The sequence below is a fragment of the Acinonyx jubatus genome, chromosome E4, assembly GCF_027475565.1.
Source record: "Acinonyx jubatus isolate Ajub_Pintada_27869175 chromosome E4, VMU_Ajub_asm_v1.0, whole genome shotgun sequence".
Classification (NCBI taxonomy): Eukaryota; Metazoa; Chordata; class Mammalia; order Carnivora; family Felidae; genus Acinonyx; species Acinonyx jubatus.
In genome coordinates, this window is record NC_069395.1 from 45,519,314 (window position 1) to 45,545,398 (window position 26,085).

Consider the following 26,085-nt stretch of genomic DNA (forward strand, 5'->3'; position numbering starts at 1 on the left):
TATACATTACTCGGTGCTCATTGTGATAAGTGTATTTTGTTTTTATTAAGTAAACTCTACCCTCAATGTGGGGCTCAAACTCAGAACCTGGAGATCAAGAGTCGCATGCTCTACAGACTGAACTAGGCAGGTGCCCCTATAGGTGAACTCTTAATCCTCATCATTTATTACATCCATCCCCCCACTCACCTCCCCTCTGGTAACCGTCTCCTTGTTCTTATAGTTAAAAGCCTATTTTTGGTTGTCTCTTTTTTTCTTTGTTGATTTGTTTTTTTCTTAAATTCCATATATGAGTGAAATCCCATTGTCTTTCTCTGACTTTTTTCACTTAAACATTAAATTTTTAAATCCATCTATGTTACTGCAAATAGCAAGATTTCATTCTTTTTTATAGCTGAGTAATATCTCATTGTGTGTGTGTGTGTGTGTGTGTGTGTGTGTATCATATCTTCTTTATCCATTCATCTATGGATGGACACTTGGGCTACTTCCATAATTTGGCTATTGTGAATAACACTGCAATAAACACAGGGGTGCATATATCCTTTTGAATTAGTGTTTTGTATTCTTTGGGTAAATACCCAGTAGTGGAATTACTGGATCATATAGTATTTGTATTTTTAATTTTTTGAGGAAACTTCATACTGTCTTCCACAGTGTCTGCACCAGTTTGCATTCCCACCAACAGTGCATGAGTGTTTCTTCTTCTCCACATCCTCACCAACACTTGTTCTTCCTTGTATTTTTTTATTTTAGCCATGCTGACAGTTGTGAGATGATATCTCACTGTGGTTTTGATTTGCATTTCTCTAATGATTAGTGATGTAAGCATCTTTTCATGTGTCTGTTGGCCATCTGTATGTGTTCTTTGGAGAAATGTCTATTTATGTCTTCTGCCCATTTTTAAATTGGATTACTTATTTTTGTTTTTGTTTTGGTGTTGAGTTATATAAGTTCTTTATATATTTTGGATACTAACTCTACTGGATGTGTCATTTGCAAATATCCTCTTCCATCTCCCATTCAGTAGATTGTCTTTTTGTTTTGTTGATTGTTTTCTTTGCTGTGCAGAGGCTTTTTTTTTCTTAATGTTGCCCCAATAGTTTAGTTTTTGCTTTTGTGTCCCTTACCTCAGGAGACATATCTAGAAAATGTTGTTAAGGCCAATGTCAGAGAAATTACTGCCTGTGTTCTCTTCTAGGATTTTGATGGTTTCCTGTTTCACATTTAGGTCTGTAACCCATTTTGAGTTTGCTTTTGTGTATCGTATAAGAACGTGGTCCAGTTTCATTCTTTTTGCAGGTAGCTCCCCAGTTTCCCCAGCACTATTTGTTAAAGAGACTGTCTTTTTCCCATTGCATATTTTTGAGTGCCTGGCAACTTAGTGGTCCCCAATAGACACTGAATGAATGAATGAAAGAAGGGAAATGTCTGCCTTTGGTTACTGAGTCGTTTTTGGCAAGGTGAAAATGAAAGGCTTTGAATAGTTTCAGCATCCCCTTGAACATAATGATTGGCTTTGTGGACTCTTCATCTTGCCCCCTTTTTGCAAACTACATTGGCAAACAGAGAGCACAGGCTAGGATTCCTGCCCTTACTGAAGTTACATTTGAATTTGGGTGTTGAAATGCAGTAAGGTTAAGTGGCAGGTGTCACTCATGTTTCTCTAGTCCTATTTCTTTTTTTTTTTAATTTTTTATTAACATTTATTGATTTTTTGAGAGTCAGAGAGAGACAGAACACGAGCATGGGAGGTGCAGAGACAGGGAGACATAGAATCAGAAGCAGGCTCCAGGCTCTGAGCTGTCAGCACAGAGCCCGACGCGGGGCTCAAACTCACAAACCGTAAGATCATGACCCGAGCCGAGGTCGGTCGCTTAACCGACTGAGCCACCCAGGCGCCCTCTCTAGTCCTATTTCTATTACACATCTTCTTACAGGTTTCTCAAAATTTCTTTGCAATTGTAGATATATCTGAGCATAGAACTCAGGCCTGCAGGAAACAAGCAGCTGTCAGCGTGGGATCTGCTAATTTACTTTCAGAACATATATGTGTATATGTAATTACTTGCTCCTTCCCTTCCGTGGAGCCCTCTGGAGCCAGAGCTCAAGGACAATGAGGTCTTCAATGTTTGCTGATAGATCAAGGCCAAGGAATTCAGCTTATATTGTGTGAAACTTCAGGGCAGCAGGAGCACAGCTACTCTGAAAGAAGAAAATATGATGTCTCCTGAGAGAGTTTCAATATGTTGGATTTATTTTTATGTCATTTTTCACTGGCTGTTTAAAAAGCCAGATCATACCAATCATTTCAATATATTGAAAACATGTGTAGGTAAAAAAAAAAAAAATGTTTCCTGAAGGAAAACTGTATCAATGATAGAGCCTCTCAGTTTTTGTTTTTCATGGCAAGTTCAACACTATGAACAAGTTCTGTGAGAGTGAAAATGCAGATAGAACTTTCCTCCCAATTGTTTATTCCTAACGGTAAGTCCCTGTAGGGCAGCCCAGCTAGGTGTTAGCTCTTAGCTCCCTCTTGGTGGTGTGTGTGTGGGGGGGGGGGGGGGGTACTCTGTGAGATACTGTAGCCCCTCGTTGAGCCATTACAGACAGGGGGTCATGAATCTGAGCCACACAGGCACGTATCCTGACCCCAAGGGAGGAGGACCTTGGCAGGACATCACTGTGCTTGTAATTAATTCACAGGTGAATGATTCAGATTTCACATTTCAAATTTGCATTTATACTAGTGAAGCAAAGAATCCTTTGTAAAACACTAACTCGGAGGGCTTCCTTACCTCTAGCCTGGGTTGTTGTCATTGTGTCCTAACTGGTATATCTGCTTCTGTTCTCAGGGGACTTGAACACTGATTAGAATCACCAGGTAAAATACAGAAAGCCCTGTTAAATGTGAATTCCAGATAAGCAAAATAATTTTTTTTTTGGTATAAGTTTGTCTCAAAAGGTTTAGTCAATTTTGCCCCCAAATATTACATGGGATCACCTAACATATGATGGACTGACTTATCATGAAATCTATTACAGTTTTTTTTTTAATCTATCAGTGCCTACCACTTCCAAATCTGTGTCCAGCCTTATCATGTGTGCTAAACTGAGTATCTCCATTGTGATGGCTTGCAGGTAGCATGTTGAAATCTAAACTCATTATCTTCCCTGCCCATAATCTCAATTTCAGCCATCCATCCCGTTGCTGAACTGCTCTGGACCATTCATTTGCCCTTAAAACCATTAGGTGGGTCCACAAGCCCTCTCACAGGCCTCTTTGTTTCTCTCTCTACTCTAGTCTCAGCAATCAGCGATACCTTTAAAAAGATTATAGCATATTCCCTCTACTGCTTTCTCTCTCTATTTTTTTTATGTCTTTCCTTTTAATCAAGTGACTTTCAAAGTTTGGACAATCTCACATACACACACACACACACACACACACACACACACGGGTATATGAAGGTACAGAATCAAAAGTTCCTTGTAACTATACTTACCCTTAAAACCTGAGGGGCATTCATAAAACCTGATTTTTTCTATTCTATTTCATTTTTTAAAAAATTGCAATCTGGTGACCCCCTGAATTGATGAATCATGACCTGTGGCTTTAAAAAACCACTACTGATTCTATTTTATACATAACGATCTGACAGTCATTATAAAACATTGAGCAGATTGTGTCACTCCCCTGCTTAAAATCTTTCAATAATTTTCCATGCATTAGCCTTAAGAGAAAGTAGAAGATATGCTCACTGTGGCATTAAAAGCCTCTTTTCTCTCATCAGCTGGTCCTCTTGTCTGAAGAGCACTCCTCCCTTTTACCTAGTGCTAATGCCCACAATAAACAAGTTCTGCAGGCTCAAATGCCATTTCTTTAGGAGGCTTTCACTGACCTTTTAGCCTGGGTGAATCCCTTTCCTAGATGGTCTTCCATATTTAATACTTTCATAGCAGAACCAACCTTTATGAGTATTGGTCAGTCCCTCAATTGCTCAAAATCCTTCAGAGGCTCTTCATTTCATTCAGACTAAAATCTAAAGTCCTTCCAGTGGCCTACACAAACCAACATGATCTTTCCTCCCACCTCTTTGACTTTATCTCCTACTATGCTTTCTCCTTATTGACTCTGCTCCAGCCATTCTGGCATCATGATCATTATTCCAGGTTGTCCAGGTATCCTCCTACCTCAGGACCTTTGCATTTGCTGTTATTTCTACTTGGAACACAACACACCCTACAATATTTACTGGACACTCTCTCATTTCTACCAGTTTTCTCAAATGATACATTGTCAGTGAGGCCTTCTACAGTCACTATATTTAAAATTGCATCCCCCATTCTGGCACTCGATTTTCTTCTTTATTTTGTATTAATTTATCTTATTTATTATATATCTCTCTCTGCTAGTATGTAAACTGTAAGATGATAGCGATTTTTTTTTCATTGCTAAAATCCCAGCACCTAGAATAGTATTTAGTTTATGTAGGTGCTCAGTAAATTTATTTGTTGAATGAGTGAGTCAATAGGTAACTCCTGTGTATCCATTGGTTGTTGTTGTGTATCTACTTTCAAATCATTGTTTTCTTACAGGAGGATATACCTGTTCTGTTCACCAGTTGTACCCAGCTTATTGCCTGGCACATATTAGAGTCTCAAAAAACGATTTCCTGAATTAAATTCATTTACATTGAGAGTGATAACAATAGAGAGAGAATAGTGTGTGCCACTTTAAGAATAGTTACATTTGTATTCATAGTGTTTATAACCGGACATTACAGCTCTGTACACAATCCTTAGAAGAGAAAACTATTAGTACAATGTATTCACTTTTTTTTGCTGGAAGGAACATTAGCCTTATACTGTTTGCAAACACCAAAAAATTTGAGGAGCATTTTATAGGAGAACATGGTAGAAAAAGAAGTTTGCTGACTTCAAACTAGTGGCACGTACACAGTCCCCCTTTGCTGTAATCATAATCAAATAGAACATAGGTCCACAGTTCCTCACTGAAAACCTTTAGGACCAGCTGGATTCAGGACTCATGTTCTCCCCCCACCCCAGGTCTCAGAAGGTGGATGTGCTCATTCATTACATACACAGCAGACTCTGGGGCAGTGCCCCATAATTAACCATGTCAATACTTCTGCAGAGAAAAGTACAGTTGGCCTTTGAACAACACGGGTGTAAACTGCATGAGTCCACTTAAATGTGGATTTTTTTTGGATATATACATTATTGTAAATCTATTTTCTCTACCTTATGATTTTCTTTTTTATTAAAAAAATTGTTTTTAATATTTATTTGTTTTTGAGAGAGAAAGAGCATGAGTGGGGAAGGGTCAGAGAGAGAGGGAGACAGAATGTGAAGCAGGCTCCAGGCTCTGAGCTGTCAGCACAGAGCCTGATGTGGGTGGGGTTTGAACCCATGAACCGTGACATCATGACCTGAGCTGAAGTCAGACGCTTAACCCACTGAGCCACCCAGGCACCCCTACCTTATGATTTTCTTAATTATATTTTCTTCAGTTTGATTTATTGTAAAAATACAGCATATAATACATATGACATACAAGATAATGTGTTAATCGACTATTTATGTTATCAGTAAGGCTTCTGGTCAACAGAACTGTTAGTAGTTAGATTTGGGGGGAGTCAAAAGTTATACACAGATTTTCCACTGTGTAGGGATTGGCATCTTAACCCCTCGTGTTGGTTGAGGGTCAATTGTAGGACTAGTGACACTTGGTAAGGTAAAGACAACAAATAGCCTACATCTATTCCATTCTAGTTTTTCCACAGAAATGAGCTTTGATGCCAAAAGAGTGTAAAAACCTTGGTTTTCAGAGCTTTTGAGTTGTTCTTTTGGCTTTAGGGTATTATTTATTGTTGCTGGGTGGTAACACTGTGTGCTGCATGACCAGAGGGCTGTTGGCCTCAAGAAAGTTCCTGTTCCTTTTTCAGTTTCAATGCTAGTGATAGAACAAATGATACATGATTCTGATTGAATGGCAATTCAGTGTCATCCAATAACCCAATTGTCTAATATTGAATGAATTCATCTATAATAATTCAAGTAAATAGACGCAGGAAGAAAAATCTCCTGTTCCATTCAATATCCCAGAACCATGACTACAAGAATGTAGTCCCATCATTAGTTATGAAACAAACAAACAAACAAACAAACAAACAAGGTTTTGATTTGATTGCCTCTAGAGTTTGAAATCCTTAAGGCAGAAGCTCTCAAAGGTTGGTGTTCAGACTCTGTAGTAGGAGTCAGCAAATGTTTTCCATAAAGGGACAGACAGCAATATTTTTGACTTTGCAGGCTACATATCTTCCCTGTCTGTGTGCATATTCTCAATACCTCCTCTGACTCACCACCTCTATTGCCTGCCCAGAGAAGACTGCCTGACCTTGGCCCTGTTATCATGTTTGGATAAAACTGTCAGAAGAAAATCCTGTTGGCATTCAGCATTTGGATTAATAAAGTGTTTTGTAGGAGTTAGCCTTGATCACATAACCACTTTTCTCCAGTAGACGATAACCAAATCATTTCTTGCTTGTGAGAAAGTAGCTTCTCAATGAAAGGGCATTTTTCAGAAGAGATTCACCTCCAGCAGGAGGTGGCCCAAATGAAGATCGTGCTGCCATTGAAAGGCTGGCAGATGTCATAATCTGCCTTGTGAGTTCTAGGTATTTTTTTCTAGGACACTGTTTGGGTATCCCTAGCTGGATCCGTATCATCTAACTAAACAAAAGTCTGACTTTTCACTTATTAAAATTTAACTGCCATGGGGCACCTGGGTGGCTCAGTTGGTTGAGCTCCCGACTTCAGCTCAGGTCATGATCTCACAGTTCGTGGGTTTGAGCTCCACATCGGGCTCACTGCTGTCAGTGCAGAGCCTGCTTTGGATCCTCTGTCTTGCTCTCTCTCTCTGCCCCCCCTTACTCATGCTCTCTCTGAAAAATAAACATGTAAGTAAATATTTTTAAAAAAAACCCAGCAACTGCCAGCCTGGGATATGATGATGATGATGATGACAATTAAAAGGTGCTTTTTATTGACACCTAAGCATTTTACATCCATTCTTTTGAGTAGTCAGTATCACAGCCCTTGTAGTAAGTACTATTAAGAAACCAAGACTTAGATCAAATGTTTTGTCCACGGTCAGCCAGTTAGTGTCAGAGCTTAGTTTCTAACCCAGGTCTTGCAGAGTCAGCCCTGTATTTTTGAGTATGATAGAGTATGACCTCATAAATATATATAATTTTTGCATAAGAAGAGGAAAGTCTTATTATTTATGCCTTGATGTTTGTGTAGATGACCCTACTGTGAGAAATATTTAAAAAATTGTTTTTGCCCAGGTGTCTGAGTGGTTTAGTTGGTTAAGCTTCTGACTTCAACACAGGTCATGATCTCATGGTTTGTGGGTTCCAGCCCTGTGTCAGGGTCTGTGCTGACAACTCAGAGCCTGGAGCCTGCTTCCGATTCTTTATCTCTCTCTGTTCCTCCCCCACTCATTCTCTTTTTCTCTCTCTCAAAAATAAATAAACATTAAAAAAATTTTTTAATTGTTTTTGTGTATAGTATAATGGATGCCGTTCTTTTTGTCTGAAGAATGGTGACATGGACATTTCTTTTTTAGGGATACTGGCTTCTTTTTAGCATAATCTGGCAGGTTGTTGAGTTTTTCAAATGTGGTTTTTAAAAAGTCAGCTTGAATTTTGTCACACAGATGTTATTTCCAAGGGAGTATTAAAACCTTTGTGACATTTTTCCGTTTAAGTAATTAAGATGGTTTTAATAAGGTTTGAACCTTCCCTAATATGCATGGAAAACAGTGAAAAAATAGAAAAAATTAGTTAATTTAGCACCTATGGTATGACTAACAGTCTTTTCTCAATTAACTTATGATGAAAGGCTTTACATTTCTTGTTCCCCAGGTTTTCTGTATCTAGAGGAGCAATATCAGGGGATTATTTTAAGCTCATTGAAGGCTTTAGGAGTCTGCATTTTATCAGTAGTGCATGGGCTAAGGGCTGTTTTTCTCATTACAGGAGTGAAGGCTGACTGAACCTAGAAAGGCAATAAACCTTCCTTTGGAGACTTTCTCCTAAGAGAGGAGGTAAGAGGCTGTATCACAAAGGTAATGCAGTAATAAATGCCCTGATGGAGAAAATGATGAAAGAGAAAGAAAGAGCGTCTATGTTCCTTATGTCTTTTGTGTCAAATACTGGGAACTCCGGGTATCAAAACCGACAGAAAAGTATTTTCTAACCAAGCCTCCTCCAGAGGCAACTATTTTAAGCTCTGCTGCTAATTTCTATTCTTGATTTATCAATTCTGGGTGATATGTACTGACTCCATGCTGTAAAGAATGGGAAGAATTCTCATAGAAACTTCTACCTAAATTACTGTCTTTGACTCCTGATAGTTGTTACCTCTAACAATATATTCAGTTTAGTGGTTGCCTTCATTGAGTAGACAATATAGACGGCCTCTATTTTCTGACTGATTTTTAGACGTACCTATTGACTCCAGCTATGAAAGTTGAGGAAATTAGCACAGGTATCCACCATTCTACTCTTTTCCTTAGTTGTGTTTTTATTTTTATATTGCCATGGCTTATAACATTCATATTTAAAACATGCTTCCTTGTCTTCTAGCAGCTCTATCAGCTCCCGATTGCCCTCAGGATAAAGTCCAAATTTTCTACTAGAAATAAAATCCGTAACTACCTAGCCCATCTTATCTCCCTGGCCTAATCTGCAGCTTGGGAGTTCTCACTGTCTATATTACACTGTGGCTTTTTGTCTTGCTGGGACTTTGCACACTTGTTAACTCTTAACTCTGGAAATCCGGCTCCTTTTCTTCCTGGTAAATTCTTGCTCATGCTTCAAGACCCAGCTCCCATATACCCTTCTATGGAAGCCTTCTGGACTCCCAGTTTCTTGGGTGGTCAACTCCATGGACTCCCGTAGTCCTCTTCCTACCTCGATTATAGGACTTGGATGTTAAACTATGATTTCAGCTTTATGCATCTGCGTCCTCTCCTTACAGGTTAACATTAGATTGGGCATTCCATTTCTGTGTCCTTAGCATTCAGTGTAGCATCTTTACACTGAATGAATGAATGAAAGAATGAATAAATGGATGAGAAAAAGACTTCAAAAGAAGTTCTAATCCCAAACAATGCATTCAGGGTTTTCTTTCCTAAATCGATTTTAGTCAGCAAAATTTACAGTGGTTCTTTCCTGGTCTGTTTTATATTTTTCTTTACTTTGAATACTTTATTTACATTCTTATGGGGGGAATAGTTGAAGGAGAAAATAATTTCTGCTGATTGCTGGTAAATACTCACCTTTGCTGCATTGAGCTCAAAAGCGAGGAAGGAAAAGAGAAGCTTATACACCAATACTATTTTAGAAATTCAAATTACCGAACAAAGAGAGAGTAAAATTACTTGGAAAGATATTTACTTATTTTCCAAGCCACTAGTATTTGATTTATCTATTTTTTTTGTATTTCTTTAAATTTTAATTCCAGTATAGTTAATATATAGTTATATTAGTTTCAGGTGTTAAAATATAGTGATTCAACAATTCTGTACATTACTCAGTGCTCAGCGTGATTATGTGTACTCTTAAATCCCCATCACTTATTTCACCCATCCCGCCACCTACCTCCCCTCTGGTAACCATCAGTTTGTTCTCTATAGTTAAGGGTCTGTGTTTTGGTTTTTCTCTTTTTTTTTTTAAATTTGTTAATTTGTTTTGCTTCTTAAATTCCATATACAAGTGAAATCATATGGTATTTTTCTTTCTCTGACTGACTTATTTCACTTACCATTATATTCTCTAGGTCCATCTATGTTGTTGCAAATGGCAAGATTTCATTCTTTTTTATGGCTGAGTAATATCTCATTATGCATATTATATATATATCTCATTATATATAATATGTATGTAATGAGATAAATCTTCTTTATCCATTCATCTATGGATAGACACTTGGGCTACTTCCATAATTTGGCTATTGTGAATAACGCTGCAATAAACACAGGGGTGCATATATCCTTTTGAATTAGTGTTTTGTATGCTTTGGGTAAATACCCAGTAATGGAATCATTGGATCATATGGTATTTATATTTTTAATTTTTTGAAGGACCTTCCATACCGTTTTCCACAGTGGCTGCACCAGTTTGCATTCCCACCAACAGTACACAAGTGTTTCTTCTTCTCCACATCCTCACCAACACTTGTTGTTCCTTGTATTTTTTATTTTAACCATTCTGACGGATATGAGGTGATACTTCATTGTAGTTTTGATTTGCATTTCCCTGAGTGATGTTGAGCATCTTTTCATGTGTCTGTTGGCCATCTGGATGTATTCTTTGGAGAAATGTCTATTCATATCTTCTACCCATTTTTAAATAGGATTATTTGGTTTTTCTTTTTATGTTGAATTGTATAAGTTATATCTTTATTTTGTTTTTTTGTGTTGTTTAAATTTTTTAATGTTTATTTCTGAGAGACAGAGAGACAGAGCATTGGGGGAGGGGCAGAGAGACAGGGAGACACAGAATCCAAAGCAGGCTCCAGTCTCCGAGCTGCCAGCACAGAGCCCAACATGGGGCTCAAACTCACTGACTGTGAGATCACAACCTGGGCTGAGGTCAGACGCTTAACTAACTGGGCCACCCAGGTGCCCCAAGTTGTTTCTTTATTTTGGATACTAACCCATTACTGAATACGTCATTAGCAAATATCTTCTCCCATTCAGTAGATTGTCTTTTTGTTTTGTTGGTTGTTTCCTTTGCTGTGCAGAAGCTTTTTTATCTTGATATAGTCCCAATAGTTTATTTTTGATTTTGTTTTCCTTGCCTCAAGAGACAGATCTACAAAAATGTTTCTGTGGCCGATGTCAGAGAATTTACTGCCTGTGCCCTTTTCTAGGATTTTTATGGTTTCAGGTCTCACATTTAGGTTCTTGATGCATTCTGGGTTTCTTTTTGTGTATGGTGTAAGAAAGCGGTCCAGTTTCATTCTTTTGCAGTTAGCTTTCCAGTTTTCTGAACATCATTTGTTGAACAGACTATCTTTTTCTCATTACATATTTATTCCTCCTTTGTTGAAGATTGACCGTATAATCATGGGTTCATTTCTAGGCTCTGTTCTGTTCTATTTATCTATGTTTCTATCACTGTGCAAGTACCATACTGTTTTGATTACTACAGGTTTGTAGTATATCTTGAAATCTGGGATAGTTATACCTCAAGTTTTGTTCTTCTTTTTCAAGATTGCTTTGGGCATTTGGGGTCTTCTGTGGGTCCATACAAATTTTAGGATTATTTGTTCTAGTTCTGTGAAAAATGCTGTTGGTATTTTGATAGGGATTATATTAAATCTGTAGATTTGCTCTGGATAGTATGGACATTATAGTGATATTTGTTCTTCCAATCCATGAGCATGGAATGTCTTTCCATTTCTTTGTGTCTTTTTCAATTTCTTTAATCAATGTTTTATAGTTTTCAGAGTACAGATCTTTAACCTCCTTGGTTAAGTTTAGTCCTACGTATTTTATTATTTTTATTGAAACCATAAATGGGATTATTCTCTTAATTCTCTTTCTGCTACTCCTTTATTAGCTTATAGAAATGCAATGGGCTTCTGTATATTGATTTTGTATCCTGGGACGTTACTGAATTCATTTATCAGTTCTAGTAGTTTTTTGGTGGAGTCTTTAGGGTTTTCTATATATAGTGTCATGTCACCTGAAAATAGTGAGTTTTACTTCTTCCTTACCAATTTGGATGCCTATTATTTCTTTTTGTTTACTGATTGCTGTGGTAGGACTTCCAGTATTATGTTGAATGAAAGTGGTGAAAGTGGACTTCCTTGTTTTTGATCTTAGGGGAAAAGCTCTCAGTTTTTCACCATTGAATATAATGTTAGCTGTGGGTTTTCATATATGGCCTTTATAATGTTGAGATATATTCCCTCTAAACCTACTTCATTGAGGGTTTTTATCATGAATGGATGTTGTACTTTGCCAAATGCTATTTGTGCATCTTGAACAGATATCTATTATCAAGTATTCTAAATGAAAATAATTTGTTTTTTATTTTCACTTTTTTTTTAGTCTACTGAGTCAATTTTTTTAAGAGTTACAAAATATACATTTGAGAAGGAAACCATTTCCCAGAAATAGTATTTATTTAAAGCAATTCCTTAGAAAGTTCTGTAACTGCATGATCTACTTTGAGTAAACACTGCATGAGGCCCCAGGTTCTGTTGAATTGGCATAATTTTAGTTCTCTGTTGACTAAAATCAGCCCACATGTTGATCCTCATACACTTGTTAGATTTGTTATGCTCTTAAATCCTACTGATGTAAAATTGATTCATAGGTTAAAAGCTGCTAATTAATTGAACACCCAGATATAATTCTGTGTGGCCTGAGATGGGTAGGTAGGGTGCCTGGGTGGCTCAGTCAGTTGAGCATCCAACTCTCGATTTAGGCTCAGGTCATGATCTCATCGTTCATGGGATCAAGCCCCATGTCAGGCTCTGCACTGACCATGCAGAGCCCGCTTGGGATTCTCTCTCTTCCTCTCTCTTTCTGCCCCTGCTCCTCTCTCAAAAATAAATAAATAAACTAGGGGCACCTGGGTGGCTCAGTCAGTTAAGCATCCAACTCTCAATTTCAGCTCAGGCCATGATCTCACAGTTCCTGAGATTGAGCCCCACATCAGACTCTACGCTGACAGCATAGAGACTGGTTGGGATTCTCTCTCTCTCTCAAAAATAAATAAACTTAAAAAAAAAGGGGGGTATTACATGAATCGCTTTATAAAAAGAAGAGTGAAGTGGTAAAGATCTAGAGTCTCTCTGATTAGAATCCTGGCTCTCTAGGGGCACTTGGGTGGCTCAGTCAGTTAAGTGTCTGACTCTTGACTTCAGCTTAGGTCATGATCTTGTGGTTTGTGAGTTTGAGCCCCACATCGGGCTCTGTGCTGGCAGTGCAAATTCTGCTTGGGATTCTGTCTCCCTCTGTGTCTGTCCCTTCCTTGCTTGCTTTCTATATCTTTCTCAAAGCTAGAAAGAAAGAAAGGAAGAAAGGAAGGAAAGGAAAGGAAAGGAAAGGAAGGAAGGAAAGAAAAGAAAAGAAAGAAAGAAAAGAAGAATCCTGGATCTCTATTGCTTTCTACATACATGACCTAGAGAAAGTTACACAACTTCTTTTGAGCTATCTGCCAAAAGGGGAATACCAATATGACAACACATAGAATGAGTGTAAACAATGCCCAGCACCTCATAAACACCCAGCAACTACTAGCAATTATTATTTTCATTGTAAAGAATACATATAGGAAAAAGCAAATGGTCATTTCCCTCTGGTAATCACTATAAATTGGTTAGAATATATCCTGTTGGAGGATTAAATATGTAATTTTAAACAAGAACACAGCATTGCAACAGGAGTGTTAATGCTATGTTTGCAATGACTTGGTTCAACAATACCTAAATGTATAGTTTACAAACATTTTTTCTATGGAAATTTGCTTCAAAACCTGGTTTCTGTATTACTTTATGGTTTTTCAGTAGTAAGAGAGATACTGGAAGAAAATACAAGATGATAGAGTTACTGAAGAATCATGATCAAATGTATTCAGAATTCACACACAGTCATTATGAATTCAATATTCATGACAAGCCTTCTGGGTGAACAGCCAAACTATGGGGCTGAGTTTCTCTTTAACTTTTTATATATATGGATATTGTATTTTAGAAATTGCCCTTCTATGTATTCTATTTCTGGTCATCAAGAGGAAAGCTGTTGCTTAGCAACCAGTGGTTCCTGCTTGGCTGATGTGTAAAATGCAAAGCCATGCAAATAAGAGGCAAATAATTCTGTCCATTAGGAGCACTGTTACTGTTTTTTTTTTAATAATTTTTTTTAAATTTTTATTTTAGAGAGAGAGTGAGTTGGGAAGAGAGGCAGAGGGAGAGAGAGAGAGAGAGATAATTCCCCAACCAGGCTTCATGCTCAGCGCAGAGCCCATCATGGGGCTTGATCCCACAAGATCAGGATCACCATCTGAGCCGAAATCAAGAGTTGGATGCTCAACCAACTGAGCCACCCAGGTGCCCTGCTGACTTACTGGTTCTAACAATCAAGTTGTCTCCCAACTTAGTTTATGATTCCTTGTGTGGAACATATAAATTTTGAGACAGAAGCTGTATCATTATATTTACTAATCATCAAAAAAAATTTTTTTTAATGTTTATTTATTCTTGAGACAGAGACAGAGTATGAACAGGGGAGGGGCAGAGAGAGAGAGGGAGACACAGAATCCGAAACAGGCTCCAGGTTCCAAGCTGTCAGCACAGAGCCCAACGTGGGGCTCAAACTCATGAACCATGAGATCATGACCTGAGCTGAAGTCGGACGCCCAACCGACTGAGCCACCCAGGCGCCCCTGCTAATCATTTTTAAAGAACACAGATTGATTCACAAGATTAACTTAGTGTATAAAAAAGGAATAATTCAAGGATAAAAATTTACCTATATTTTGAAGTATATGTTTAACATTTCAGACAGAAAATATTTACAGCTTAAAACAAAAAGGAAGAAAACCAAAATATATATACTGAATTCTGGAGATGTAGCCAACAACAAAAGATACATTTATACCCTATAAAACTTCCAGTATAATTTTGAATGTATTTTCTTCATTCATTTAGGCTTTTAGCAAAGATTATTCACCAAGAAAAGAGAGGTTATATCATATGTGATAAGAGATTACATGGTGGTGAGAGTCCCTTGTCTGCTGCTAACAAATACTCTCTCTTAAGCCAAAGAATATTTATTGAAACAAAAGAATTTTGTGCTGCTGATGGTGTACTCAGGATTGATAGGATATTGGGGAATAAAGCTTGAAAGTGGACTGATACTTTAGGCACTTTGGAATACTTCTTGTGGTCATTGCTGTTTCCTTCTGTCTTTCTTATGTTTCAAAAGCCCAGGGGAGAGCACCTGATGGCTAATTCCTCATATGCCTGCTCCTTGGCTGGGGTGATCTGGTCTTTTCAGCTTCCATGGAGGTATGCAACTCCTCCTCAGTCCTCAGTAGGACTGAACACTACTCAGGAGACTTCTCTTCCCCAAAAGGAAATCTGGGTGCTATTAGGAAGAAAGAAATGAAAGCGGGAGATGTATTCATGGGTATAGACATATATGTGTATATAGTGGAAAATGTTATGTAAGAGTTACTTATAGTAAGTCTCCAGGCACTACAAATCAATTCATCTATGACCTAATTGCTTCTGTCTTCTGATGTTCCTTACCTCTAAAGTGATATAAAAATCATCAACTCCACATATTTATTGGGTACTATAAAATTATCATTTAGTTAGTGGTATCTGAATCATTTTAGAGGGGTAATACACAAGTACAGTTAGAATTTATAAAACAGTAATGTTTGCATATTTTCATATGCAATTTAAGTCAAGTTAATTTTTATGATTTGAAGCCTTATTTATCTTTATACTGTCGCTGAACATCAAGCACACTGAAGAAATCTATAGAATCACAGATATTAAACAAGAATTAAATTAAGAATAAAATTAAACCATGCTTATTGAGTCTAACTTTTTATACAATGTAGAAGCAAAACAAAAAAGGCAATAAGCCAAATAATTACTTTATGTAACTGGATTTTTGATTCAAAGGAAAAGCTCATTAGATGGTGAGTTTACAAATATTTCTCTGGCAAAATATTTTGGCTTTTGCTTACTGATTATTAACAATATTCCTGTCCCTTAACCTAAAAAATTCATCATTACAATTTGAATCTGTCAGTTGGACTCTTTTGGTAGTAGGCAATGAAAATAGTCAAGGTCCCTAAATCTACTGTCTGTGTCAGGACACGAGGTCAGCAGCTAAATCAACGGTCAAAATAATGGTCTCAAACAAGATAGAAATTTGTTTCTTTCTCCCAAAATAGTCAAGCTTAAGTAGACTAGGGCTGAGTTGGCAGTTTCACGGTGCAAGGGACTAGTTACTCTGTCATCATCAACATAATACTTCCATCTTGTGGTCTGATATGGCTGCCCTCGTACCTTGTCACATATCTGCATTCCAACCAGTGGGAAGCAAAGAAGGGCAGAGGGAGGGCACATATATCATTAGCCAGAACTTAATCACATGGCCATAGTTAGCTGCAAGAGAGGTGAGTAAAAGAGCTCTTAGTTGGGTAGGTAGGTTCTATTGTTATAAAAGGGTAGAGTGAAAGCTTTCTGCCATACATCTCATCACAAACTTATGACTATCTCATTATGCTAAAACCAAAGATGTCTACTTAAAAAAAAAAACAATAGCAACCCAAAATTAAGTAATATTATGAAATGGTGAGTAAAATTCTTTAAGAGTATATCACCTACACATAAATTAAACTCTTGTCTTTCAATCTATTAGGGTAATATATATTGTACAAAAGACTTAATTAGCCTAACTTCTAATATCCTTAGAGAGTGAGTGATTAAGGGCATCTTAGGTATAGTTCTGCCACTTTCAGACTCCTTATATCATTGGCATGTTGCTGAAATACTATATAAGTGTTTTAAATGATCCTCAGAAAAAGACATGGTCTTATATAAAAACCCTTAAAATACATAATCCCTTTGATCCAGAAATTCTACTTTTAGAAGCTTATCTTAAGGACAACATTGAGGATGCAGAAAAAGATTCATCTATAAGGATATTTATTGCAAAGCTTTTTGTTGTAGAAAAAAAATCAGAATAACCTAAATGCCCCCCCCCAAAGGAAAGTGTGTATGTAGATTGTTATGTCCATATAACAGAATAGCATGCCACCTTTAAAAATGATAGATGAGAAATATATTTATTGACATAGAAATGTGCTCCAACAAATTGTTAAATGAAATATATGGATTAGAAAATAGTATGTACAGTGTTATCCAAATTAAAGCTATAGATTTTTATAAAGTATTATAAATGAAAGCTATAAATATTCTTGAAGAAGGCTCACCAAAACACAAAAAGTGGTTATTTCTGGGTGGTGGTGGTGTCGGTCACTGTTGTTTTATTCTTTTTGCTTCTTTGTATTTTTGAAATTAGGAAAAGAGAATACATATCATGTGTATAATTACAGTTGTGTGGGGTTTTTTTTGTTTTTGTTTTTTGTTTTTTTGTTTGTTTTGTTTTTTAACATAGAAAGAAATTAAAAGCTGTGTTCTCTTAACTCTCAGCCAGACTCAGAATGGTGCAGGAAGACAAACATTCTCCCAGCCTGATCTCCAAGGAGGCTCTTGTTCTGGAAACAGTGTTTCCCCAAAGACTCTTGGGCAGTTTTTTCACCCCAGGAGAAGTAACATCTCCCACAGACAGAGGCAGATTTTAGATGACCTTGAAGTCCAAGAGCTTGAGTTTTATTCTATAAGTAATGAAACACACTGTAAATTTTAAAGCAATGATACAGGATAAGGATATATTTCCTCCCTCAATCTATCTCAAGATTTTCTACATAATAGGTCCTTAGAAAACCACTGTGGAATGAATAAAGGAATGATGAGAAAGGGTAAGATAATGAAGAGAAGAGAGACTATTGTGATACCTAGAACATATGATCAGTGGAAATAAATTGGCAGGATATGGCCAAAGACTGTATGGAAGAGAGGTGGTGTCTAAGACAGCTCTGGTTTTTGTGTTTAGGGTCCAGGATGAATGACCAAGAGAAACTGGAAGTCAGAAGGATTAGCTTTGGAGTTAGAAAGGAGGGTTTGGAAATCCAGTAAGAGGACAGAGATATTTATGGAGAATTAAGAATTATGCTACAGGCAGGCTGGTTGAAATTTGGGGGTGGATTCTTAGAGAGAAGGGTTAGGGAGATTAAGCTGATTTGCATTTAGCCAGGAAAGAACATAAGGAGGGACTGATGAGGCAAGAAGCAAACAAGGAGATTGGCCAGTGAGAAGGACCCTTGTGCTCCTTCCTCCATGCCTGAGATGGCTGTGCTCACATACCTCTACTGCATCTGGTACACATCCTATCACTCAATTCTTCATAGAGATGTAAAATACTAATGGGGAAATTTTCAAACATAGCCAAAAAATTGAGAATAAGATAATAAACACAATGTACTAATCACCCAGTATATCAGAGTTCAATAAGTAAAGGAGAACAAATAGGATGTGTGTGTGTGTGTGTGTGTGTGTTTCTAAACACAGGTTTCCCCAGCAATTCAAAAGTAGAATTCCTATGAAGCCATTCACAAACCAAAATGGTGTATAAAGCAAAAAAGCAGTTGCCATGAATTTATGTGGAAAAATATTTGAGTGTTCCCAGACCTAAAAAAATAACCCCTCTTAGGCTTTTCTGATACCTTAGCCACATCTTGCCAAAGGATGCACAAAATAAAATCAGGAGAAATCACAGATGCTCATAGACACAGTTCAAACCTATGGCAGCTTGATGCTGAGTGTGGTTCCCCAGGGAAGGAGCTTAGTGGTGCCGCTCTCGCTGCTTGTGTTGCACACTGCCTCTGCAATGGCTCCCTGAAAAACAAACCCTGAATATTATTTTTGCTTTTTGCCTTTTTTTTTTTGTAAAAGCAAAAATCCTCTTAGAATTTCTTTTGGTTAGAAAAAATAGGTACTAATGTAGGTCTTTTGTCAAAGCAAAGTGGTATTACATACACTTTCAAAAGTGGTGGATACCTGTGTACATATATATGTGTGTGTGCTTGTACATATGCAATTGTGCAATAGTGGGACCTGGTTAAATGGTGTTTGTAAGGCTGGAATTTGAAGTGCCCAGGGCACGCAGTGAGGAGGGGAAGATGGGTGTAAAGTGGAGGAAAGCAAGAACAAGATGGAGCTGGGAAGGTGGAGGATGGACTGAAACTCATCTTGCCTCTGACCTTGGTAGTGTGGGTGTCCTACTGAACTCGGGTCTCTTCATCACAGAGCTAGATACATGCACCTTGCTCTGGAGTTGGAGAAACTGGAGGGAGTAGGTGGAACAGATGCAGGCCTATCCACGGTCTCATGCTTATCTGGTAAACGAGCAGATAAATGACAATATGTATGTCTATAAAAATAACTGCAGCTTTACTTCCCTTCCCCATATTCCACACAAGAATGGTTCCTGTGGGTCACCCTAACCAGAAACACAGAGAGAAGAGAATTCTGGGAAATGAAGTTCAGTCTAGCCAAGTTGACACATTGCAAAGCCACCACACCTCATTTCAACAATTATCATCTCATGGTGAGCCTTATTTCATCACTTCCCCCACCCCCTTCCTGTCCCCCATCCATTTTGGGGGAAGAAAATCCTAGGCACCCTATCATTTTATCTTCTAACCATGTTGTACTTTAAAAGTTGAGGTTTTCTGTCTCTTTCTATAATGAGCTTCTTGAGAAAAGGATCCTTGTCTTACTTAACTCACCTATATACTCACCTGTATAGGTATCTTATAAATGCTTGTTGACTGAGTGATAAATGCTATTCACGTGAAGGAACAGAAGTTTAGCAAGAACAAGTTTGATGTTATAAGGCTGTCTTCACCCTGAGGAACAGGGTACAAGAATTGCTACCTCCATAAAATCAGTCCTTTCTCTTATGCCTCCAGCTTGAAATACCCACTCCTTTGTGCCCCATGGTGCACATTGTCTGTACTCTTACCCCAGTATTCATATACTTTGTTTTTAATTTGTTTATATGTCTCCCTCTTCTATTAGATCTAAGTTTCTTGAAAGAGAGAACCAGGCTATGTGACCTCTCTGGCTTTTATCTTTTAAAATTATCCAACGTAAAACTAAGAATATTGGCCTCCCTCACCAAGATTCCTGTGAAAATGTCTCCTGAAGGGAAAGAGTTGGACTTTTCTGTTTTTATTTTTCTACTGCCTTGGGTTCACAACAATTACTTATATATAGTTTTCCATTATACCTCATGTCTTCAAGGTCAGTGTGTGGTGTAATATACACAGAGAGTTAGAAACTCTGATCAGGACAGTGGAAGTATTGCTTTTCTCGCAAGAATTACTAAAGGATTATGAGTTCTTCTGCCTTTCAGAGTAGTCGGGACTCTTGGCTGCAAGTGACAGACTCTAACTTGGACCAGAGTAGACAAAATGGCAACCATATTCGCTCATATAATATAACTAACTGCCAGAGAGGCAGGAACCACAGAGCCTGCCTGGGGATTTGATGGCACAAGGACTCACATCTCCCTTTACACACCATTATATCTCTTTGTATGCTAATCTCATTCTCTCAAGCCCGCTTTCCTCACAAGGCTGACATATCCCCCAGCTTCTCTCCCTGAAAGGAGAAGCCTCATTTCTCTAGACCTTAGTTAAAAAATCCTGAGAAAGGGGCTCATGTCTGTGGGAAAGGTAGGGAGTAGTCTGCGTTATGTGATGGGGTACTGTGATTAGCAATCAGCATCAGAACCACACAGTTGGGATGAGGTAGGAGCAGTTCCCCCAAAGAAGTGTGGTATGGGGTCACCAAAGCAAAACACAACTTCTGCACCTGTGTACCTTTTAACTGCAAAGAGATTAGAGCAGATAGGAAGGGAGAAACAGCAAACAAAATTCTGTTGCTAATTGTACAAACACTTATCACTGTACTAGGTGCCACAAAAGAAATAAAAATGAACAAGAAATAATCTTTGCCCTTAAGAAGTTTATAAGACATGGAGGGATTAAAACGTGCTTAGGTAATCATGGATTCAAAAGAGAATAGTGTTATCACCAAAAGCAAAGGAAGTGCTATAGAAAGTTCTGTGCAGAGGGAGAGACCAGGTTGATCTGAACAGAAAAGGCTAGGTAGTTGGTTTGGACCTCATGGAGGATCAGAGGTCTGATAAACATAGATGGAACTTTGGATAGGTGATGAGCAGATACTTTTTCTGGCTGAAACCACATGTGGAAGTCTCCCACTTGGGAGAGGTGTGCAGAAGGTGCTTGGGGACCTGCAAGTAATCTAGTGGGAGGCATGACTTAAAGTCATATTATGGAGCCCCTTGACTGCTGAACTAAGGAGTGTGTGTTGTTAAATCCTATGCTTTCTCTCACTGAAACCAATGGGAGCATCAAATGAGTCCATGGAAGAAAAAATTTGATCTCTAGATATGTCTCACTGCAGAACCTTAATAGAAGAAAGCATGGCAGTATCTAAGAGAAACGGGTGTCAGCTGTGCTGTTATTGCCAACATCTGTGATGTTAGACTATGTACAGAAGGCCTATGAAAAGTTGATGACATACAGCTTGAGGTGGGGAAATTAAACAAGAAGATAATTTTTCAAGCATTAGATAGCAAGTGGGACCTGGTTAAGCTAGTGGTTCTCAGAGTGTGAGCTTGGGACCACCAGCAGCAGTAGCAGCATCACCTGGGAATTTGCTAATAATTCAAAATCTTAGGCCCCATCCCCCACTTATTGAACAGAAACTCTGGAAGTGGGCTTCAGCAATATGTGTTTTAACAAGCCTCCTAGATGATTTGATAAATGCTAAAGTTTGAGAACTGTGTGCTAGGCTGAACATGGCACCCCAAAAAGATCCACATTCTAATCCCTAGCACCTGTAAATATTACCTTATCTGGAAAAAAAGGGTCTTTGCAGATGTGATTAAAGATCTTGAGACAAGAGATTATCCTGGATTATCTGAGTGGGACATCAATGCCATCACAAGTATCCTCATAAGACAGAGACAGTTATATTACGCAGAAGAGGAGGCTGCTATGTGCCCAGGAGGCAGACACTGGAGTGAAGGAGCCAGGAGTGAAGGAATGCCTACAGCCACACAGATGTTGGCAGACCAAAAATGGACTCTTCCTCAGAGCCTGTGGACGGGGGGCCAGGATGGCTTTGATGACACTTTGATTTCAGCTTGACAAAATGGTTCTCAAATTTCTGGTGTCTAGAACAGTAAGACAACAAATTTCTGTTGTTTTAGGCTACCAGGTTTGTGGTAATTTGTTACAGCAGCCACAGGAACTAATACACACTCAAATAAGAAAAGACTGTAGGATAAAGTACTTAAAAATTCACTAAATTCTTATAATAAGAAAATATGCTTGCTATTATTTTAAAATTCTAAAACTAGTTATTCTTTTGTGTTTAGTAAAATTTGCCACACCTAAAACATTTTCCTAACAGTTTGTTATTAAGTGTTAATGTGTAATAATTTTCATAATGTTAGCATCCAAGATGGCCTTTACATACCTTGATTTTCTTGTGATAGCTAATCCTGCAGGAAATGAAACAAATCCTGTTGGGTGGAAGAAAAATAACAACCAGGAGATATTTTGCTTATAGGTAAGATTTGCATGAGATTACAGAGCTGTAATAAATCTTCCATTATGGATAAAAAAAATGCTCTTGGAAAGTACGTATTCCTGTTTATTTATGGGAAACGCTTCAGAATAAATATGAGAAGATTTTCTATCTGTAATCTATGCTACTTGATAAAAATTTAGAGCTCTTTTTTATAATACCTGGGACATCATAATACTTGTAATAACTTATTTCTCTTGCGCACAATGCTTCTCAGATCACTTTCATATATATATTTATTTTCACATATATATATTTTTCGTATACATATATATTTTTTTGTGTGTGTGTGTGTATATATATATATATTTTTTTTCATATATATAGTAATCTCGCCTTATCCGCGGTTTTGCTTCCACAGTTTCCATGAGCCATTGCTGGCAACAGCGGTCAGGAATCCGATGATCCTCCTTCTGGCGAATCATTGGAAGGTGAATAGTAGCCTAACTTTACATCACAACACCTGCGTCTGCGTGGTTCACTGTTCACTTCGCTTCGCTTCATCTCATCCTGGAGGCATTTTATCCTCTCCATCATCACAAGAAAGGTGAGTACAGTACAAGAAGATATTTTGAGAGAGGGCACTTTTACATAACTTTTGTTACATGTTGTTATAACTGCTCTATTTTATTATTATTGTTGTTAATCTCGTACTGTGCCTAATTTAGGAATTAAACTTTATTATAAGTGGGCATGTAGAGGAAAACATAGTATATATAGGGTTAGGTATTATTCATTGTTTCAGCATCCACTGGGGGTTTTAGAACATATCCCCTATAGATAAGGGGGGGCACTGTATTTACATTTAATCCTTAACAGCTACTAGGGGAGCTTGGCCGCACAGGTGTTTTTTTCTTATTTTACAAGTAAGAAAAAAAAATGATGCTCACAAAAGTTAAATGACTGACTCAGGGTCACCAAAAGGGTAACTATTAGATTTGAGATTAGCAACTGCTAAAATCTGCTGTACAGTGCTATTTCCATGGATCTGGGTTTCCTCAAAAAGGTGTGTTAATATTTGTGGTTGATTATGCGATGGTTAATTACACTGTGGTTCAAAGGTCTTGTGGTCTGTTTAATTCCATCGACCACTTGCTAAGCATCTTTTGCATGTCTACAATGGTGCTAGTTAATATGGGTCTTTGTAGAAAGGGCTGGACAAAAGTCCTTGCCCTCAGAGAATGCAAGTCATTAATAGGGAGGAATACCTATGCAAATGAAATGAGTAGTCAGAGAAAGAATAAACTCAGAGGCCACGATCTGGGAGACTTTATGCAGAAAAACTTTGAAGAATGGATCTGATTCAGAGAGGTGAAATGTGGAAAAGCATTCCAGGAGGCAATAGGTGTGTGCATGTGTGTGCGTGTGTGTGTGTGTGTGGCCTGGGTGAGAGCGAATGAGCAAAAGTGTAGATGCTGCAACAGCATGTGGACCTGGGGGAAGCCATAACCTGAGCTGTCAGAAGCACAGGGTCTGTGTGCTGAATAATAGGAGCTGGCTTGCCCACCGGGCTTCAGAGTTACATAGCAGTCAAGAATCTTTAATATTTCCAGTGAGCAGTACACCCTAGAAAAGTAAGGGAAAGGCCATACTCCTACCAAAAAATTAAAACACAACTTAAAAACCTCTCTTTCTTTCTGTTAAGTTCTCCTATTCTAGTTCTATAGACATAGCTCCTGGGAACTTATAGCCCAGCTCTTGTATTTTCTGAGTATCACAGGTGTGTGTGTGTGTGTGTGTGTGTGTGTGTGTGTGTGCGCACGCGCGCACGTGTGCTCATCCAAGTGTGTAGGTGTGTATAAATGTATTTGAATACCTGCTCATAAAGTTCTTCTTAGGACAAGATGAAGACAAAGTCTGCAAATAGACAGGGAAATCAAAGTAACACTTACATAATAAAGGGACAGAATTTAGGGGAAGGGGCTAGCAGGAGAAAGAAGGGGAGGGAGGAAGTAGAGAAGAGAAAGCAAGAGCAGAGGCCAGAGGCTGAGGAGAAAGGACCCCAGGTAAGAAACTTCTGGGGTGAGGGTGGTTGAAGAGCTTTTAAGAACAGAGCTATTTAATTTTTACTTAATTTTTTTTGACATTTATTCATTTTTGAGAGACAGAGACAGAGCGTGAGTGGGGAAGGGTCAGAGAGAGAGGAAGGCACAGAATCTGAAGCAGGCTTCAGGCTCCGAACTGTCAGCACAGAGCCTGACCCGGGGCTCCAATTCACGGGCCATGAGCTCAAGACCTGAGCTAAAGTCGGAAGCTGAACTGACTGAGCCACTCAGTTGCCTCTATTTTCACTTTTAAATTATTTTTGGTGCTTCCATGTAAGTCTTCTCCATTGCCTTGAATCTTCCATAAAAGTTAGTTATATCGAGAGCCTTGAGTCAGTGATATTTGGGAAGGCACATAAAGTGAGGGGTGTGTGTGAATGAAGCAGGGTCATGTCTAGCATGAGGCAACGGCAATGGTAGCTCTTCTGTGGTGGTGAGGTGGATGGCAGACCGAATTAAGTCAGAGCCATCTAGGTACTTGTCCTCCTTCCCCCCAACCCCAGGAGAAATTGGGCAGGATATTGGGTCTTCCATTCCATGTAGCTTGGGGTTCCAGCCAATTTCATTTGAACCATACAGGACATGGTAACCCTTGCATATATGTGGGTTATACCAGCTCGTGGTCAGTGACAGCGACACTTTCATCTCTGTTTCATTGGGCTCTTCTGTCACCAAGGAAAGACCTTTCTGTTTGCTAAAAATTACCAGGCAAGTTAGCCAGCTCCTGGAGGAGGAGGTAGAGTTAAATGGGCTAAGGGTAGAGTCTCCAGAGAGTGACTCAGGTTTGGCTTCTCTTGGCTCCAGAGCCTATTTTCTGTTTACCAGAGGATTAATCATGGTTTCCAAATTGGTCTGCCAGGACGCCAGCAAGACTGGTTAAAGGAAGCAGAGGTGCTGAGTTTGGGATTTTTCCATGCTGTGGTCAGTGATTTTCATCAGGAAAATGAAGGGATGGGATTCCTCCTTTATAGCCTCACAATGAATTATTGAGGGTCCCGTAACTCATCTGATTCTGGTCATCTGTCTCAGAATAAACTCACCAGGTTTATAGCAATTGAGGTGAGATGCCTGATGTCTTTCATTTTAGATCAGCATAAGAGTGAATTCGTAGTGTTTGATTAACCAGATTTGGTAGATATTTGATTTAAATTCAACCTGGCAATTATTTAATAAAGAACCACCATGTGCTATGCTATAGAAGCCTAAAGCTGGTATTTACAGGGAAATCAAGGAGGGTTTGGAAATATATAGAAAATAAATAAACGAATGAAGGAATGAATGAATAAAAACATTCATATATACATATATACATAAATCTTTACTCCTCATAACAGGGTTTCAGCCATTTGCTATATTCATTACAACCCTTTTAGGATATGCTTTTTCATTATATTCATATATAAGCAGTGCATCAACATCATATCTTCTGGTGTTTGACGATGATATCACGGGAGAAGTCTTTTTAGAAGTCTTTACAAGCAGTAATGGTCTTGCTCTCATTTGTTGCGTTGTTTACCATAGGAGGTCGTTTAATTGTTTTGGACTGTTACTACTTCCACAGATACTCAGGCAGATCCTATTTTCCCACTGAGGCCACAGAAGCTCTTGAAAACATCACAGATCATTTTCAAATGGAGAACTTGTTTTTCCACTAGCTGAAATT

At 38.3% G+C, this 26,085-nt stretch overlaps 1 protein-coding gene across 2 annotated transcripts in view; it reads left to right on the forward strand.

Annotated features, from left to right (window-relative positions):
* LOC128313104 (uncharacterized) overlaps nucleotides 1-26,085 on the forward strand; it is a 114,318-nt gene that overhangs the window by 16,080 nt on the left and 72,153 nt on the right. For both annotated transcript variants that reach the window (XR_008293330.1, XR_008293336.1), the window contains 2 exons: nucleotides 8,067-8,134; nucleotides 22,739-22,924. The gene's annotated coding sequence lies outside the window, so the exon portion shown is untranslated. The remainder of the gene's footprint in view (nucleotides 1-8,066; nucleotides 8,135-22,738; nucleotides 22,925-26,085) is intronic.